The sequence below is a fragment of the Alligator mississippiensis genome, chromosome 4 (assembly GCF_030867095.1).
Source record: "Alligator mississippiensis isolate rAllMis1 chromosome 4, rAllMis1, whole genome shotgun sequence".
Lineage (NCBI taxonomy): Eukaryota > Metazoa > Chordata > Crocodylia > Alligatoridae > Alligator > Alligator mississippiensis.
The window spans coordinates 253,012,131-253,029,741 of NC_081827.1; the positions used below are offsets into that span (position 1 = coordinate 253,012,131).

General features: G+C 48.4%; 1 long non-coding RNA gene across 2 annotated transcripts; it reads right to left on the reverse strand.

Moving 5' to 3' along the window:
- Positions 1 to 9,859: 9,859 nt before the first annotated feature.
- Positions 9,860 to 13,521, reverse strand: LOC109281333 (uncharacterized). 2 transcript variants are annotated; one of them, XR_002087943.2, is made up of 3 exons: positions 12,704 to 13,521; positions 11,337 to 11,544; positions 9,860 to 10,049 (listed from the first exon to the last, which is right to left on the reverse strand). It is a non-coding gene; the product is annotated as an uncharacterized LOC109281333 (long non-coding RNA). The 2 variants fall into 2 exon arrangements; XR_002087945.2 differs by having other exon boundaries at positions 11,337 to 11,541; positions 12,704 to 13,520.
- Between the last annotated feature and the right edge of the window lie 4,090 nt (positions 13,522 to 17,611).

The window sequence follows — 17,611 nt, forward strand, 5'->3', positions numbered from 1 at the left end:
AAGAAGGTCCACAATGTCTTGGCCAGCCTGCATGGGCTTCTGGACTTACTGTAGGAGAAGGATGGAGTCGACACTGCTCTGCATGAGGGCCCCAGTGTGGAGTTGCAGCTCCCAGTGCTACAGGGTGAGAAACACAAGCACCTCCTGAGCCTGTACACCCACCTCCCTGGGTTTGCCCACTGCCTCCACACCCTGCTCAGTGACTGGAGACCCATGCTAGGACCTGTCTATGTGGAGGACATCCTAGAACCGGAGACCTGTGTCTTCTTCATGTCAAGCAAAGACATTGGATGGTACATTGATGGGCACTGAGAAATGATGCTGCTCCCCTCCAGGTGCCTGGAGAGTCTGGATGTGCTGGCCACTTTCATCTTGACATATAGGGTGGCATGGTGAGGTGGGACAATGTCCTTGTCTGCCTCTTCCCATAGACCCCTCTTGTCAGTGAGGTCCCCTGGGACCCCACTGTCCCAGGTGGCAGTGAGCTATCTTCTAGGACTCCAGCCCCTCTCAGCAAGGCCCTGCTGGGGCATTTTCTGGGGATCATCATGCCTTCTGTAGACAGCATCAAGCTGGCAGAGGGTATAGGAGATAACTTGGCCCATCACCATAACCTGGACCCCATCATCATCAGCGAAATCCATTGGGCTGCCCCAGACCAGCTTGTTTGGAGGTCTCTCATGATGGACACTTTCAGGCATCTACAATAAGTCATCATACCATTGCTGCTGCAGCATCCACAGGACTGCCCCCCACTTTGGCAGCCCCAATGTTCACCCCAGCTTCTGTCTGGTGCCGCACCACCTCCTCCTGGTGCTGTTGTTGACCCCTGCCCTCTCCAGGGTCCCCCACCCCTTCCCTTATATTGCACCCTCTGCAACTTCAACCAGGGCCAAAGTGACCCCAGCCTTGAGTTGTCCTCCCTTTGTAGCGGAGACTTGGCCATTGGCAGGGCCCTCGAGCTGGAGCTGTCCATGGACCTATAAGAGGAAGAGGCTGCAGGGATCCTGGGAAGTCCAAAAGATAGTGTCCTGTGGAGGAGACCGGAAAAGATATTCCCAAAGCAGAAGCACCAACCCAGAGTGGCAGAAAAGTGGTGATGGGTGACAAGTTGAGTCCCCAAGCAACAATCCTGATGGGCGCGATGCGGTGGAGGCCTAAAGTGGTGGCAAGGGGCAATGCTTCAGTGCCAGCCTCAGAGGTGATCCCAATGGATGGCCAGCAACCAGATCTCCAGACAGAAATCTGGAAGGAAACAACCGTCTCCCCTCATTGGACCAGGCAAGTAGCAACCCCGAGGGTGGGGAGCTCTCAGGTGACGGCTGAAACCAAGAGACCCCAGGAGTTTGGTATATGGGAGTATTTGATAGCTGGGCTACCTAATACTTGGGGTTGGAGTTTGCTAAGGCCTAGTTATGTTCATTTACTTTAATAATCAGTTTTATCCTATTCATTAGCATGTGGCTGGGGATGTTGTTCTTTTAGATCCCCCAATCAGGTGGATTTTCCCAGCTTTCTATGTAGGGGCTTGAGCCAACCCTTCCCATCCCCAAACTTGAGCCAGGCCCTTGTACTGCCCCCAGATCCTGGCAGAAGGGTTATGGCATGACACCCTTAAAAGGGTCTCACAGTGCCCCCGGGTACCGTGGTAATCTTGGTTGAGAATCCCTGATCTAGAGCATTGAAAAAATGGAGGTGTTGATTCTGCAAAGAGCTGTAGGTATGTAGGGGTCATAGCACCAGTCATACAACACTTGCTTGTGATCTAGTTGATTAAAAGCAGGACATCTTGGAGAAAAAGAAATCTTTTGTGGTTCAATAAGGACAAGTGCAGATGTCTAGAGTTAGAGCCAGCAGATGACTGAACAAGGAGCAACAGTCGAAAAGTTGCAGCAAGGGAATTTGAAGTTGGATATTAGGAAAAACTTTCTCACAAAGAGGATGGTGAGGCACTGGAACAGGCTACCCAGAGAGGTGGTGGCGTCTCCATCCTGGGAGGTTTTTAAGACTTGGATAGACAAAGCCCTGGCTGGGATGATGTAGTTGGGGCTGGTCCTGCTTGGAGCAGGGGTTGGACTAGATGTGACTTCCTGAGGTCCCTTCCCACCCTAATTTTCTATGATTCTATGACCAGGGATGAGGTTATTTTGACTCCAAGTTATCACATGATCCAGGGCAAGATAATTCATCCCAACCTCGGTTTCCCAATCAGGAGGAAATGAATAACTACTGCACCCCTTCTCATCTACCTCATCTCTTTCCCCTTCCCTTTCTGGAAATGAAGAGAGCATGGTGTTTTTTTTTTTAAAGACGGTGCCAGCAAAGAAACATTCAAGGCAAACCATGGTCAGACAGTTCCAGGACTTCCAGGTGCAGAAGTTTTGGGAGCTCAATCCCAGGCAACTTTCATGTACCCTCACCAATTTGTAAAACATTTTCATTGAATAATTAACCAGGAACATCTTCATGAGTACTTTCCAAGCTAATTTTACTTGGGGGGGAAGGAGAGGATTATTTGTCAGAGCAAAAATTTCTAGTGAGCAAAGACTTTGAGTCAGCAGGCAAACAAAAGCATCTGTAAAACATAGTCTCCGATTTTGGCTTTGGAGCCCAAGATAATAAGACCACTGACTGACATATTCCAAGAGAGTTTTCCCTATTTATATTAACTTATATTTATTTGTTCAATATGTGAGGATGTGATTCTTTGCATTAATCACTAACTTGGTAAAGCTTTTCCTGCTTTCTTGCCAAGAAAAAAATGAGAAAGCGGGAGATACACACAACAAAAACCAAAGTTTCCATGTCGATATAAGTAGTATGACATACTAATAAGGCCCCCTGTAGACAAGGCAACACAAGTGGTCAGGAATGAAATAGGTCCATACTCTCACGTTATGTTGGATTGTATTTATATTGTTGTTGCTGGGAGATTTGCGGTAGGCTCGGAGAGGCTCTTGGCATGGACACGAGCAGGCCAAGATAGCCCTTGATTTTCAAGCACTCTTCAGGAAATTTGGGGAGAATATTCCTATTGACACCTGATCAACTTTTGGTGAGAACGTGCTTGTGAATGCATTTTCTCCCCGGGAAGCTGGGCACTTGCGACTCTCCAAGCAAGTCCTTCTACGCCACAGGTCCCCACAGGACATGCTGGAGGGAAGGGGCAGGATTCAGAGAGACCTACACAAATGGGAGGATTGGACCAAAAGAAATCTTCTGAGGTTCAACAAGGACAAGTGCAAAGTCCTGCACCGAGGAGGGAGCGATCCCCTGCACCGGGGCAGGCTGGGGGTGACGGGCTGGGCAGCAGCTCTGCAGGAAAAGACCTGGGGGGACAGGGGACAAGAAGCTGAATAGCAGACAACACTTTGCCGTTGGCGCCAGAAAGGCTACCGGCATCTGGGCTTGGTAGGAGCGTTGCCATCAGATTGAGGCAGTGATTTTCCCCCTCTATTCAGCATTGGGGCGGCCACATCTGGAGTTCTGATTCCAGTTTTCAGCCCCCCCCTACAGAAAGGATGGGGACAAGTTGGAAACGGTCCAGTGGGGCACAACAAAAATGGTCGGGGGACTGGGGCACATGACTGGTGAGGAGAGGCTGAGGGAAGTGGGCTGATTGAGTCTGGAGAAGAGAAGACCGAGGGGGATTGAATAGCAGCCTTCACCTCCCTGCAGGGGGGCTGCAAAGAGGATGGAGCTGGGCTGGTCTCAGTGGGGGCAGATGGCAGGACAAGGAGCAATGGGCTCCAGCTGCAGCAAGGGAGGTTGAGGTTGGATATTAGGAAAAACTTTTCATGAGGAGGGTGGTGAAGCACTGGAATGGGTTGCCTAGAGAGGTGGTGCAGTCTCCATCCTTTGAGGTTTTTTGGTCTCAGTGCAACAAAGCCTTGGCTGGGATGATGGACTTGGGGCTGGTCCTGCTTGGAGCAGGGGCTGGACTAGATGTGACCTCCTGAGGTCCCTTCAACCCTGATTTTCTGTGATTCTAAGAGAAAGCTCATAATATTTAATCTATTTTCATGCAAAACTTTTTGCATCTGTTTGCCCAATGCCTTTCATTATGAAGCCCTTGTCTGGTTGAAGTCCCTAAATGCCACTGAAATAAGACTAATAAAATTATAGTAGTAAAAGAAACCTTATTTTCTCTGCATCCAGAAAAGTTTGGCTCTTGTTTTCCAGTGCCAGGATTCATAATAACCTGAATATGTCTGTCCAGGGTAGGGGCTACTCAATTGTTTCCATCCGTTTGCAGCATCGGTGGGAGGAAATGAGAAGCTGGAGAGATTCAATGCAAGATGTAGCTGATGATAAGACCGAAGACAGGGTGAGGTCTTGGGCTGGATCTAGTCTTCAAGCCAAATAAGGTAGAGTGAAGCCATTCAACAAAGACAAAGAAGAGGAAGATCTTTTTCTTCCAGTAAAGCAAGCTGCATTAGTCTTTGGTGGGTTCTTCAAAAGCAAGTGAGAAGCTTTGAAACTTGACAACATGCACCGTTAGGACTGGTCAAGAGTCCCTATGGGTAGTTAATCAGGGATAACTAATTAGAAACAACTCCACATGCAAGCAAGTCCTGAGTTTCATTTACTGTAGAGATTTGGCACTTAAGTGTGTAAGTCCCTTTGGCTTTCATTGGAGCTTAGGCCTCTTCATTAAGTCATATTTTTTAAATAAGGATATGGGGATTTTTGGAAAGATGTTATCTACCGTGAGGAATACGTCCACCCGGACATTTTAATGAATGGAAACAAACTTCCTGTAAACTGCTGCATTTTGTTAGGCTTCATACACAATGGCCTTCCTTATGCAGGAAACTAAAGACCAGCAAAACCCATCCTAGAAAAATATAGGGCTGGAATGGACTTCAAGAGGTCATCTAGCGGCTCAAGTCTGGACCATCCCTATCCCAGACAAGTGTGATTGGGTCTTGTTACTGGTTGCACTTTGAACTGGTCAAATGTTGAATGGTGTTAGTTCTAGCTTGAGTTTGGAGCAGTCACACCTTAAGGCTAAAAACCTTCCCTGACTGTCCCCAGCTGGGACTGGCCATGGGCTGGTGACCAGGGGCCAGACTAGGAGCCACAGCTCTGAGTTGTCACCATAGGGCTGGTGAGCCAGTACAGGCTTCAATCCCATCTCTAGGTCGGGGGATGTTGGAAAGATGGGTTGGAGTGGACAGGAACATAACGGTGAGATGCAGAGAGTTAATGGGATGGGGGTGGGTAGTGAAATGGGAGGAGGGAAGGAAATGGGGTCAGCCAGCAGTGACGGATAAAATAAAAATAAGTTAAAGAAAAAATTTAAAAAGCAATAGAGGAAGTAATTGAACAAGAGTCTCGTGGTTTAATACATTGGGATTTCAGGCCGCGGTGTAGGGGCTGCAGTGTAGGGGATGTGGGTCATGCTTCTCAGGGTGGCTGGGAGGTAGAAGTGCTGACGGTAGGTGCTTTTCGGGGAGCTACTGCCCCTGGTCTGGGAAGAAAGCTCCAGCTCATGGGGACCTGATCCAGCCCCCTACTTTGTTCCTTTCCATAGCCCCCACTCCTGGACCCACCTATGCCCTGCAAACAGCTCTGCAGGCTGTTTGCACAGGGTTGCACCCCTTGGGGTAGGAAGGTCACATCCCCACGTGTGGGAGGGGGATTTGGCTTGGGGCCAGAACTGCCCCCTGGGAAGTAGAGTGCAGAAGATGGAAAGTTTTTCCATATAAAACAAGAGGGTGGGAGAGGGGACACTGCATCCTGGGATACTGGAGGACTGCAACTTGGGCTTGTCTGTGGGGAGGGGCCACATATCAATGGAACATGAGCTGGGTAACACAGATCAGGGATAAACCTGGCCTGCAGTGGTGTAACTTTAAGCCACCTAAAATGCCCTTACTACTCGTTTTGGATGTTAATGTGTGGACAATCCAGGGGTTACGAGCCATAGTTAAAGTGTTATTACCAGTCTCTAACCCAAATCTCCCCTGTTGCAACACAAGACCAAAGCTTGCCTTTGCTCTGTGTGTCTGCCGAGAACTGTTCTTTAGAGCACGCCTTGGAGACCATCAGCAACGAGTCTTTTCCTCCAACCTTTCCTTGTATGTCACGTTGTCTAAGTGGCTAATGAACTGTCTTGCTCTCCTTTGACTTTTCCAATTTATCCGCAGCCTTTTTGAGGTGTAGTGGCCAGAAAAGCATGAAGGACCCCAGGTCAGGCTTCATTAACACTGGGTGTGTCTACATGTGCATTTATGCCAGCTTAAAGTTACTGCGCAGTAGGCGGGAATAGGCTGGCGTCTACACGTGCAGGCATTAAAGCACATTAATGCTGTGTGTGTCTACGGCCTTGTGACTAAAGTTAGTCCCAAGTCAGCCCACACACAGTGTTACTGTGCAGTAAGAGGTCTACACACACATTACTGTGCAGTAAGAGGTCTACACATGTGTTACTGTGCAGTGACTAATTGGGTGTAAAGTCATCGTGCAGGTATCAAATGCAGGTATCATCATGCAGGTATCAAATTTACACCCAAGTCAGCATAAGTCACCATATTTACTGCACAGTATGGGCATGCCTGTGTAGACATGCACCTGTACTGTGCAGTATTTTTAGTTCCTGTGCAGTAAATGCACACATGTAGATACACCCACTGAGCAGAAGAATAATTTCCCATCACTTAAGAGATAACAGTCCTGTTAGCACATGCCAGGCTTTTACTTCTGTCCTTCTTGCTGTAATATGGCAGTGCTGACTTAAATTACTTGCCCGATCTCCTGTCACCTCCAAGCCCCTTTTCTACAGCAGCAGCCATTCCCCATGACCAGCTAGGGAAGTTTCTGTTTTCTGCCTGCAGTTTTTTGCTGGTGAAAAGGGCTTGATTGAAGGACTTGGGAACTGAAGTCTTCTGGGCATTCATCGGACAGGTGCAGCACGAGCAGTGATTGCACAAAGCTCAACAAAAGGGCAAATGTCACCATACTTGGCTTTGTGGGCTTTCTTGGAAGGAGGTAGGTGTCCTGGCATAGATCAACCAGGCGGTTATTTTGCTTACTTAATATTCCCCCTATGCTTTCAACTGAACCAGTGAAATGAGAGATGGAAAAGACCTATTAGGTCATCGAGGCCCCTTTCCTCGCCAGTGTGAGATTGTTCTTCACGCCGCATTCTTCGTGCTTGGGCCAGTTCAGTGACTCAAGTGGTTGGGTTTCCATCACTTCCCCGGGGAGACTTTTCCACTCTTAGGAAAGTTTTCCTCAACCTAAATTTTCCTTTGCTCCGTTTCATCCTGTTTCTCTTAACTCTGCCCCCCTCCACCCTGGACCTCCCTGAATGACAGATCTGTTCTTCTTGGACACTCTTCAGCTCCATGCGCCTTGTTATCCTACCCCCCTGCCAGGTGGTCACTGGGCCAATCGTAATGCATTCCCGTTGTAGTGTTTTGGTTCTTGTGTTTATATGGTGTCATTTTCTTTTGGTTTAATAAAACAAAAAATGTCATATGAAAAATGTAAATGGAAAACAAAAACCAAACAAAGGCTCGCTCCTGGGCTGGGATGCCATTTCCCAAGAGCTCTTCCAAATGCTTTTATTTATGGCTGACTTACAAGTCTCTGCAAATGAAGACGCATAATGGAAATGCTGGCACCACCTTATCTCTTCTGACACAAAATGTGCAAATACACTCATGCGGTGCGGCTTGGAGTGGCGTGTCTCCACCCGCTGGAGCTCCTGTCAGGAATAAGACATTATCCTCCCTCTCTCTTTTCTCTCTTCAAGCTGTCTTTAGCTCCTCTGTATCATCTTTGCAATTACCTTACTTATCTCCAGCAATTTTCATCCCGCGGGTTTCCAAAGCTCTCTACGAAGCATCCCACCTAAGTGCCATTGCTGAGCTGGTCGAAGAAGTGACTTCAAGCCTGGTCCCTGAAGCAGCTGGTTCAACAACTCTTTAAAAAGCAGGTGCAAATCCTCATAGGATGTGTCCACATGAACGCAGACGTTTGTTTCTCCGGGAACAAGAAGCACCGGTTGTCCTTGGGGAGCACCCATGCCACATGCCTTCTTGTACACAGCAGATTACCCCGGGTGGGTAGGGGAGGCTGGGGACAGCTCTGGCCTTACCTGGGGGCCTGGAGGTCTCCTGGGGTTGCAACAAGAGTGGTCCAGCAGCTTGGAGCTTGGCCAGCACCTGGAGTGTGGCTCTGGCCTGCCAGGCTCCGCTTTTGGGTGGCAGACTCTGACCCCACATGCGCCACTCCACTTTTTATTTATTTTTATTTTTTTGCATGGGTTTTTTTGACCCTGGGATCAAAACCCGCCCCACCTCCCTCTGTGATGCTACCTTGCAGCATGGAGATCAGCTGAATGTGGGGTATGTGGTGCTGCTGACGTGTCCATGGTGCCACATACTGCATGGCTGCGCTCATCTGGGCACGGCCATAATAGGCAATGATGGAAGAAGGAGTTATTTGGAAAGCTGATTATAGTCATAGGACTGGGACAGAACTCAAGAGTCATCTTGTCCAGAAGAACTAGAGGAAGAGTGGTGCAGGTGCTCATACAATCACAGACATTGTGGGTGGAAGGGACCTCGGGAGGTCTCATCTAGTCCACCCCCCTGCTCCAAGCAGGACCAGCCCCAGCTACATCATCCCAGACAAGGCTTTGTCTACCTGGGTCTTAAACACCTCCAAGGATGGAGAGTCCACCACCTCTCTGGGTCGCCTGCTCCAGTGCTTCACCACCCTCCTGGTGAGAAAGTTTTTCCAATATCCAACCTCCTTTCCTTGCTGCAACTTGAGCCCATTGCTCCTTGTCCTGTATCTGCCCCCACTGAGATCAGCCCAGCTTCATCCCCTTTGCAGCCCCCCTGCAGGGAGGTGAAGGCTGCCATTCAATCCCCCTCGGTCTTCCCTTCTGCAGACTCAATCAGCCCATTTCCCTCCATCTCTCCTCACCAGTCCTGTCCCCCAGCCCCACAACCATTTCCATTGCCCTCCACTGGACTCACTCCACTTCACCTACATCTCTTCCAGAGTGGTGGATAGGGCACAAACCTTCATCTCAGAAGACCTGCCCTGCACCAGAATTCCCTTGTAACCCTGGACAAGCCCCGTCATTCCTCCGTGTCTTCATCTTCTGGAAGCTGGGGACATAGTGGTAATTCCTACTTCATGATAATAAATATATTTAAAAAAAAAATGCCAGAATCAAAGGGAACCCCATATGTACCTGAGATAGGTCAGTAGATAAACTAGTGTAATGCAATGTCTTTCTACCATGGAATTGCTAATGCAACATGCGGCTTAGTATCCTCAAAACTGCACAGGTGTAGGAGGTGGTGCTCTATTTTCCTCAGCGCCAAAATGCACCTTTCTCTGCAGGTGCTCATTAAACAGCGCACAGCAGCACGACACAACGGACCCTGAAGGAGGAGGGTGAATCCCAGCCTGGGCCAGCGCATCATCTGCCGATGCCTTTTTTTGCAGCACGTCACGCTCTTTTTAAACATCTGCTTGCATAGAAAGACGTGCTGAAAAGGCCACGGCTCTTCATTTACCCCTGTCTTGACAAGGGCCTGGCTGAGTGATTATTAGCAATGCCGACGACGTCTCCCTGCGCTGCACCAAGGGAAAGAGGTGTCGTTTCAGCTTTGACTGAAAAAAGAAAAAAACAGTATAGCTTCGTGCCTGAGAGGGTAGGGCTGACGTGTGGGAGGCAGGGCCGCTCCCGGGAACGGCAAGAATCACTGACAAGTCTGTTGTCGGTGGGAAGAAAACATCTGTTTCCTCTCCAGTGATGCTCATTACAGAGGTGGCTGGGAATTTTTCAATGCAATGTGCCCTTTCACGGGAAAAAAACAGTTTTGCGGTGGATTATTATTATAATTTATTTTTACTTACAATTTAAAAAAAAAATAAAGTTTTCAAGTTGTCCAAAAAATTGTCATTTGGACTTTTTCTAAACCAAAACAAAAAAATAAATCTGTTAGTTGGACGATTATCTATAAAATATGGCATAGATTTGCAAAAGACCTCAGAGGTCACCCCAGATGCAGGATTTTCTATAAAAAAACAAAAGAAAAAGGAATTCAGGGAGTTAAAAGTATCAGAGGTGTTTTCAATAGTTTTGAAATGTATCAAAAACCATTTTATTTATTTTTAATTTGTGAAAATTTTGCATTTTTGAGGGAGGGGGGATGCTTTGTCCCAATATTAGCTCAGGAAAATGTTTGTGCTCTGGGATGGCTCTGCTGCAATGTGTCACTGGACCTGCTGCTCACCTGAGTCTTAAGAAAACAGGAGCGCGACTCAGGAAGCAGTGGGGGTCTCCTCTGGGAGATAAAGCAGGTGGGGGAGTAGGTAAAGTCAATCGTGTCTCTCAAGACACCAGGGGCTGCAAAAAGTCATTAGCAAGAGCTGGAGCTTTGGGGCACATCTATGCTTACGCTCTATTTTGCATTATCTTATTTTAATGCACATGAAAGCATCACTAAAAAGTGCTTTTTAGTTAAGGAGCATTAAAATAGGCTTGTGTGCATTAAGGGTCACTTAAAAACCATGCTTTTTAGTTAATGCACATTAAGACAAGACCAATGCACATTTTCCTAGTATCTCACAACGGAGGGTATTCTTACATGTGTTGGGACGCTTTTAATTAGCAAGCTGCACTAATTAAAAGCATCTGCATGTCACATATATCAGTGTCGCCATATGATCCTGCAATGAAAAATGGCAGTGGAGTGCTTTGAACTGATCCTCGAATGTGTTTTATTTTAAAGTGCACTGCCACTGTTTTTTCAGGGCGGCGATGCGCGGCGACAAGGATACACGTGACGTGGAAGGCTGCCGGAGCGTGTCAACTTCCGTGTCCCAGCACACGAGTCTGGCCGGACACGGTGGATCTCCAGCATGTCGGTGCAGGCTCGGTGTACGTCTATAAGAGCCTGGAGGTATTAGATGTAATGTGTATTGACTAAAGCACGTTAATGCACGTGTAGACATGCCCCTGAAGCCCTGGGCTCTGCTCCTAGCTCTGCAGTGACCATGCACCTTTCACAGCTCCTCTCTGGGCCTCAGTTTCCTTGTCTATAAAATGGGCATAATGAAGCTTACTTTCTCCATAAAGTGCTTCGAGATCCACCTACAAGCACTGATTACAGACTGGAGCTTATTATAGGTTTCCAACCCATCCTCAGGCCTATTGTTACCAGACACTGCCTAGTGCTAAGGACTGGCATTACGATCTATCACATGCGGTTCGTTTTCAGCTGGGAAGAAATGCGCGTGGAGAGAGAACAAGAAGCAACGGTCTCAAGTTGAAGCAAGGGAAGTCGAGGTTTATCACTCACCAGGAGGTGCTGGATGGACATGCTGGGGCCTTCAGTTGACGGGGAGATGAATTATTGGCAGGTGGAGCCGATTACCGTGCTACTTGGAAGCCATGGAAATAGCATGAAGGAGCCTCCACTTCTAGAGGACCTGATGAAGGCCTCGCTCGGGGTCAGCGCTGCTATCCAAAGGCTGGCGACGGGACAGCTGGTGGCTTGCAGTCTGCTGCTGGGGGGAGATGAAAGCAAAGCCAGGTGTTGAGAGAGGCTAAATTCAAGTCCCTGCTCTGACACAGGCCTCCTGTCTGCCCTTGGGCAGCTCTCTTCACCTTTCCCTGTCTGCTCCCTGGGGAGACTACACCCCTGCCCTGCCCTGCCTCATGGGGCAAGACGGCAAGGTGCTTCGATTCTGGAGACAGAAGCTCCTCCAAGCTACCCTGGCCCAGTAGACTGGGTCAGCACCCTTTAATTTGCAAGTGACTCGCTTGGTCTGTTGCCTTGGGCAAAGTATCTGCGTGTGCCTCAGTTTCCCCATGTGTGGAAGAGAGGCAGCCAAAGGACCTAACCTCATTGCAGAGGGGCCAACACATCGTGTGCATAAAGGGCTTTGAAAATGTATCATTCCTGCTCAACACCCAGTTCGAGGCCTGCTAGTTTCCAGAGGGCAGGTGGCCATAGCACAAGCTCACACAAAAAAGGGTCCTTGCCTGCCGCAGCCAGAGACAGGGCAACTCTTTCTAGGAGATGCGCTAACATTTGACTCTGGGTGCCTGACCTTGTTCTCATCTCCCCAAGAAAGCGGCATTTCCCGGTCCCATAAACCCAGCACCTTCCATCAGGGCTCCGGATTCCCAATTCACAGAGCCAAATGCATTTACCAAAGCCTTCCTTGGTCTTTCTGTAGTTTATTTTCTCTGGGTGTTTGAAGAACCGCTTATAACCAGGGGCAGGGGAGGCCGTGGCCTTGTGGCATGCTATCCTTGTCTATCCCCTTTACAGGAGAGACTCTGAAAAGGCAGGATGCAGCAATTCACACATCCGTCCGCATGTGTTCATTTTGGTGGAAACAGCCCCGTTGCCTGTCTGTCTGCTGCAGGCGCGGGGGGTAACTGGGACGAGAAGATACCCCCTGGACAGACACGAGAGCATAGCTTTGCAAACGCGCTCCTGCTCTTTGGAGCTGCCGCAGAGCTTGCAGCAGCTTTGCTCTCTGGGCTAAAGTTTCCAGGCGCTCTCCCAGGGAATTCATTAGTGCCGATAAGATCTCTTGCCATGCTTTTTTTCTCTTGACCTGGCATCAGTACGGACTTTACATTTTAATTTTGCAAAGCAACCCCCACCAGGGACTGCAGGAATAAGAAAGAAGTAAGCCACACTTTTCTGCTCACCTCACTTTCCTATGAGGCTGCCAATCACTCTTCCTCCCCTGTGTCCAGGCCCTGGTTGTTGCAGGGTTTTCTTTTCTTTTCTTTTTAATTAAATCTGGATTCACTGGCTTAACAGCAGCAATAAAGGAACAATTAGGGCTGGAGGGAGGGGGGGCACTATCATTTGAGCCATGCGAGGGGTAGAGGACGCTCGGCTCAGAAAGGGCGCTGGATTTGCAAAGGGGAAGAGCAGCAGAGAAGAGGGGGAGAGAAAGAGAGCAGGGAAGGAAGGAGGGAAATGTGGAGAAAGAGCCAGAGGGCAGGGAGAGGCAGAGGAAAGCGGCTCCGTCGGACGCTCTCGCCCCGCTGTGTTTATAGTCGGATTCCTGCTCCCTCTGCTCCGCTCTCAGCAAAGTTGATTTAACTCCATGCGTGTTTCTCTGCAGCTGCGGGGATCTCGCCACGCGCCGCTGCAACAAGAAGACAGGCATGTGCATGGAGATTTGCTCGCCGGCCGGTTTCCCGCAGGTGCCTCGAGGCATCTGGATGAGCAAACAGGTGTGCAAGAGCCCCGGGAGGAGAGGGTACCCCACCTGATGTTGTGACCCTCGCTCAGCTCCATGCACAGCGCAAGGGTAGCGTATCCCGCTCCAGACTGGAAGGTTTCAGGCATAAACCTTGAGGGCCCTTCTAACCTTGAGATGTTGTGCCCTCCTGCGTTACGTACGGAAACAACCCAACTGCTGCTATTCCCCATTTATATTCAACCCAGCACCTCTTGGCTACCACGATGGCTAGGTACAGACATGCAAGCAAATCGATCCAAGTTGTGCTGGTTTCTGGAAGCGGGGTAGTTTGGCTCGGTAGAGAACAGAACAAACGTTCGCCCTTTTGGGGCAAATCTTAGACCAAGTTTGGCCATTTTAAAACCAGTCTATCGTGCCGAATTCATGCTTTGTTATGAGTACAGACCAGTTTCCAATCACTTATACCAGTAAAAGTGTCACGTCTATACCTGGCTTATGGGGCTGTGCTGCGCTAGGTGCTGTACGAAGGAAATGGAAACGGCAATCCCTGCTCCAGAGAGGAAAGGGGACTAGAGTGCCCTGAAATCAAGCAGTGTGTTGGTGACTAGGTTGCAAAAAAGAGCCTAGGTCACTTAGGCCAGAGCCATAGTGACTAGGCAGCAGTGTTTCTTCTTTACATACATGCCTTGCCACGTACCTAGGGTGCTAAATTTCCATGTAGATGCTTTCAGGCCAGCATGCATGTAGGCAGACACGCCAGAGTGGAGGTATCCACACAGTTTTGCTTGCAAGGAATCATTGCACTTGCTTGCTAGTACCTCAGTGCCAGTGTCTGGACCCGTCTGTGACCCCTGGGTCGGGTGGGAGAGGGGGCAACACCTCTGCTCGGGCCAGGGACAAGTTGTGCACGCTGATTGTCCCCTGGCTTTCTCTGTGCTGCATGGTGGGGCACGCCTGGACGCGTGCACACATGTGTGTACTCACTCGATACCATCTGCGCTGAGCTCATCGGAGCTCGGAGACCTGTGTTTTCCCTGGAAGCTGTGTACTCAGGTGCTGCTCCTCTGAGGTCATGGCTCACCCCCAGCCAAGTCCCTATCTGGAGGGAGCCACTCTTCCATCCTATAACACCTTGGCGTGACTCTGCTGTCATGAGTCAAAGCAACAAGCGAGTCAAAAGTGCACAAACGTGGAATGAATTATCTTTATAGATCAGCCGTTCAATACCCGCCTCTTCCCCGACTCCGTTCCTTGAGGGACGTTTCTTTTTCAAAGCAAATCAGGGTTATTATACCTGTGGGCAAGCCACAGTGGGCCTCTTCGGAGAGGCTTGCAAGTGATGGATGGCTTTTCTATTGCTTCCAAAAGAATCTATCATTTCTATTCCCACAGATCCTTATTCCAGAAGTTGCTTGATTTCTCAGAACTAACTTTTGGTGGGGGGGGATGCAGCCCTTTAGGAGCAGGCATCTAAAAATAATGAATAAAAATCCACCAGTGTCACCGGCCAGACCATTGCATTGCCATAAGGGGCCTTGATTAGGTGACTGGTAGGAAAGCGTTAATTAGCACAGCACCTTGAGCTCAGGCAGAAATGACAAGTCATGCAGCCGGAGAATTCGGAGAGCGAGGGGTGGGAGTTACAGCACATGGCTCGCATAACGTTGAGGTTGTGTCACTCTTTCCATTATAAATCTCGAGCCCGTTTGGACTCCGAGCCATCAGCCTGGGGATGAGCAATATTTATTTTCAAATATTGTGTGAAATGCTTGCAGGGCTGCTGGAATCCCAGGGTGGGGGGAGGGATGCTTTTTTCTTCCTCTCCCTTTTTTGCACAGCATCCAAAACGTTTAAGCTTCAAGTTCAAGACCAAAATGGGCTTAATTTTAAGCAAAATATTTATTCTGTTGCAGGCAGGAGGGCTGAGGCAGAAATAAAGCATCGGCTTTTGACCTCTGGCAGCCGAGTTTGAGCCTTGCAGAAAATATATTTGATGGATTGACCAGAGTCCGGAGAGAGAAAGAGAGAGGTACTTTATAGTGACTGAGAACCAAGTACCCCTATTATTATTCATCAAGAGTAATAAATATTTATATCAGGATAGCACCGAATGGCCATGTTGGAGCCCCGTTGTGTTAGGAGCTGTACAAAAATAGAATCAGGACAGATCCTGCTCTGAAGTCATGAGGTCTCATCCAGGCATTGCTTCCATCTCTCCGCGCCTTCGTTTTTCCAGCTGTAAGGCAGAGGGGACACAATTCACTCTGGACAAAGGGATTTTGCATAGCTGAAGGAAGAGAAGAAGTAGAAATCTCTGCTTTCGTTTCATTCAGGCCTCGCTAGCACCAGGAACTGGCACCGGAAAGCATATTCCCCGTTGGATCAGAAGGGAGAAAAGCAGTGTTTAAAAAGAATAATGAACACTGTCTATATCGAAACTAATATATCTCTCTCCTGATTTCACCAGGGTGAAAGTCCAGCCTGCATCAGAGCTGAGTGGACTGCCGTGATGCGAAACAATGCTGAGATTCACGTCGTTCTCCTGTTGCAACCCTACCTCTCACAAACCCCACTACGTTACTGCCTGACTCCAGTTTCACACCAGTACATCCCCATTGATTTCACTGCCAATAGCATCAAAGTGGTGTCACATGCTGGCGAATTGGGTCTTTTCTCTACAGAACAGCTGCAAGGTTTCTCTCAAAACCATCGTGCTTTTACCAGGTCATTTTATAATCGCCAGCAGGGAAAGGGCTGGTCCCAAGCCTATTAAAGCCAAGATGTTTCCCCATATACTCCAGCCAAGCCTAGATGGCAGCACTGAAGAACCTAGAAAAAGTTTCTACAGGCATTTCTCAGCTGTGTTTGGGGGAAGGATGTGCGCGTGGACCAACAGAAAATATTGGCACTTTCTATGCATTCAGAAATCAGGCAGCTCTTATAATCCTCTCTACCGACAATGACCAGAGAAGCATTGCTACAAGATCCGGGTCCACGAAACTCTCCCCTCAGGGGAAGCCTTTTCTGGTGTAGGGTGAAAAGGATCCAGCATACCAGTTTGTCAGCTCCCTTTTATACATGCCTAAGCGAGGCAAGCTGTCCAGCTGGCTGATCCTACATGTTCATTAATGCACTTTTGCTAATGCGCATTAAATTTAGGACTTTGATTGTGAAGTACTAGAAAAAGATGCGTTTTCCTATTTTAATGTGCATTACTGAAAGTGCATTAATGAATGTGTAGATGCACCTGGGGGTTTTGTGATGCTTTAATGCGCATTAAAATAGGCTAATGTGCATTAAAGCACGTTAATGAACATGTAGACACACCCCCAATAATGAACTGAACGTGAACATTTTTGAGGACTTTAGGCTCAAACTAAAGTCCATTGAGACCCTTCTTTATTAACGACAAGAGGCTGCGGTTGAGGCTGTTTGAGGGGAGAGGGGTGGAGTGTCACTGGATGCCCCTGGGTGCATTGGGGTGGATCATGGGGGCTGGAAAGTATTAGTATCCCAGGGTTTGTTACAAAGCTTCTGCTGCATCCAGCAATCATAGGGTTCAAGCCCTAAAAGCCTACCCGCACTCCCACTTAAAAACAGCCTTGTCCTTAAGAGGCATAATTCAAGTAAAACTGAAACTCTCAGGTGAGTACTCTATGCCCCGCATTTCCTATCTGCTCCTGGATTGCTCAGGTCATCCCACAGTTATGATGAGAGCGAATATATTTCATGATTCTGCTTTTGCCACAATACCTCACGGCATCCACTCCTAATCCAAAGTTAGAACCGTTGGGTAAATGAACACGTGCAGAGAGATAAACACATAAGCACAAGATTGGGTATAACTGGACACGTCTACATGTTCAATTAATGTGCTTTAGGTAACGTGCATTAGATCTAGTACCTCCATATTTGGCTCCTACACAAGTGTGTGGAGCCTGCTCCAATGCACTGGAAATGCATCGTGTTGATTAAAGTACCCCACCACCATTTTTTCAGTGCAGGGACGCACAGCAACGCTGACACACGTGATGCATGACCACTTATAATTAACGTGGCTTGCTAATTAGAGCACCCAGTGCCATGTCCCACAGTACATGTAAAAAGGCCCTGTGAGACACTAGAAAAATGTGCACTAGCTAAAGAGCATGGCTTTTGTGACACTTTAATGTGCATTAAAATAGGATAATGCACATAAAAGCACACATGTACATGTGCCCATCATACAAGTTAGATGAGGTAGGACTATGGTTATATTCAATGTATAAAAAACCTCCCCATGCTCTCTCTCTCAATTTTTTTCTTTTGGAAAAATTAGATCATCCAGAACAAAAGAAAGAACTAAATTTCACTTAGAACCGAGATAGCCGGCTGATATCCACCTGCACTTTCACCTGTGCAG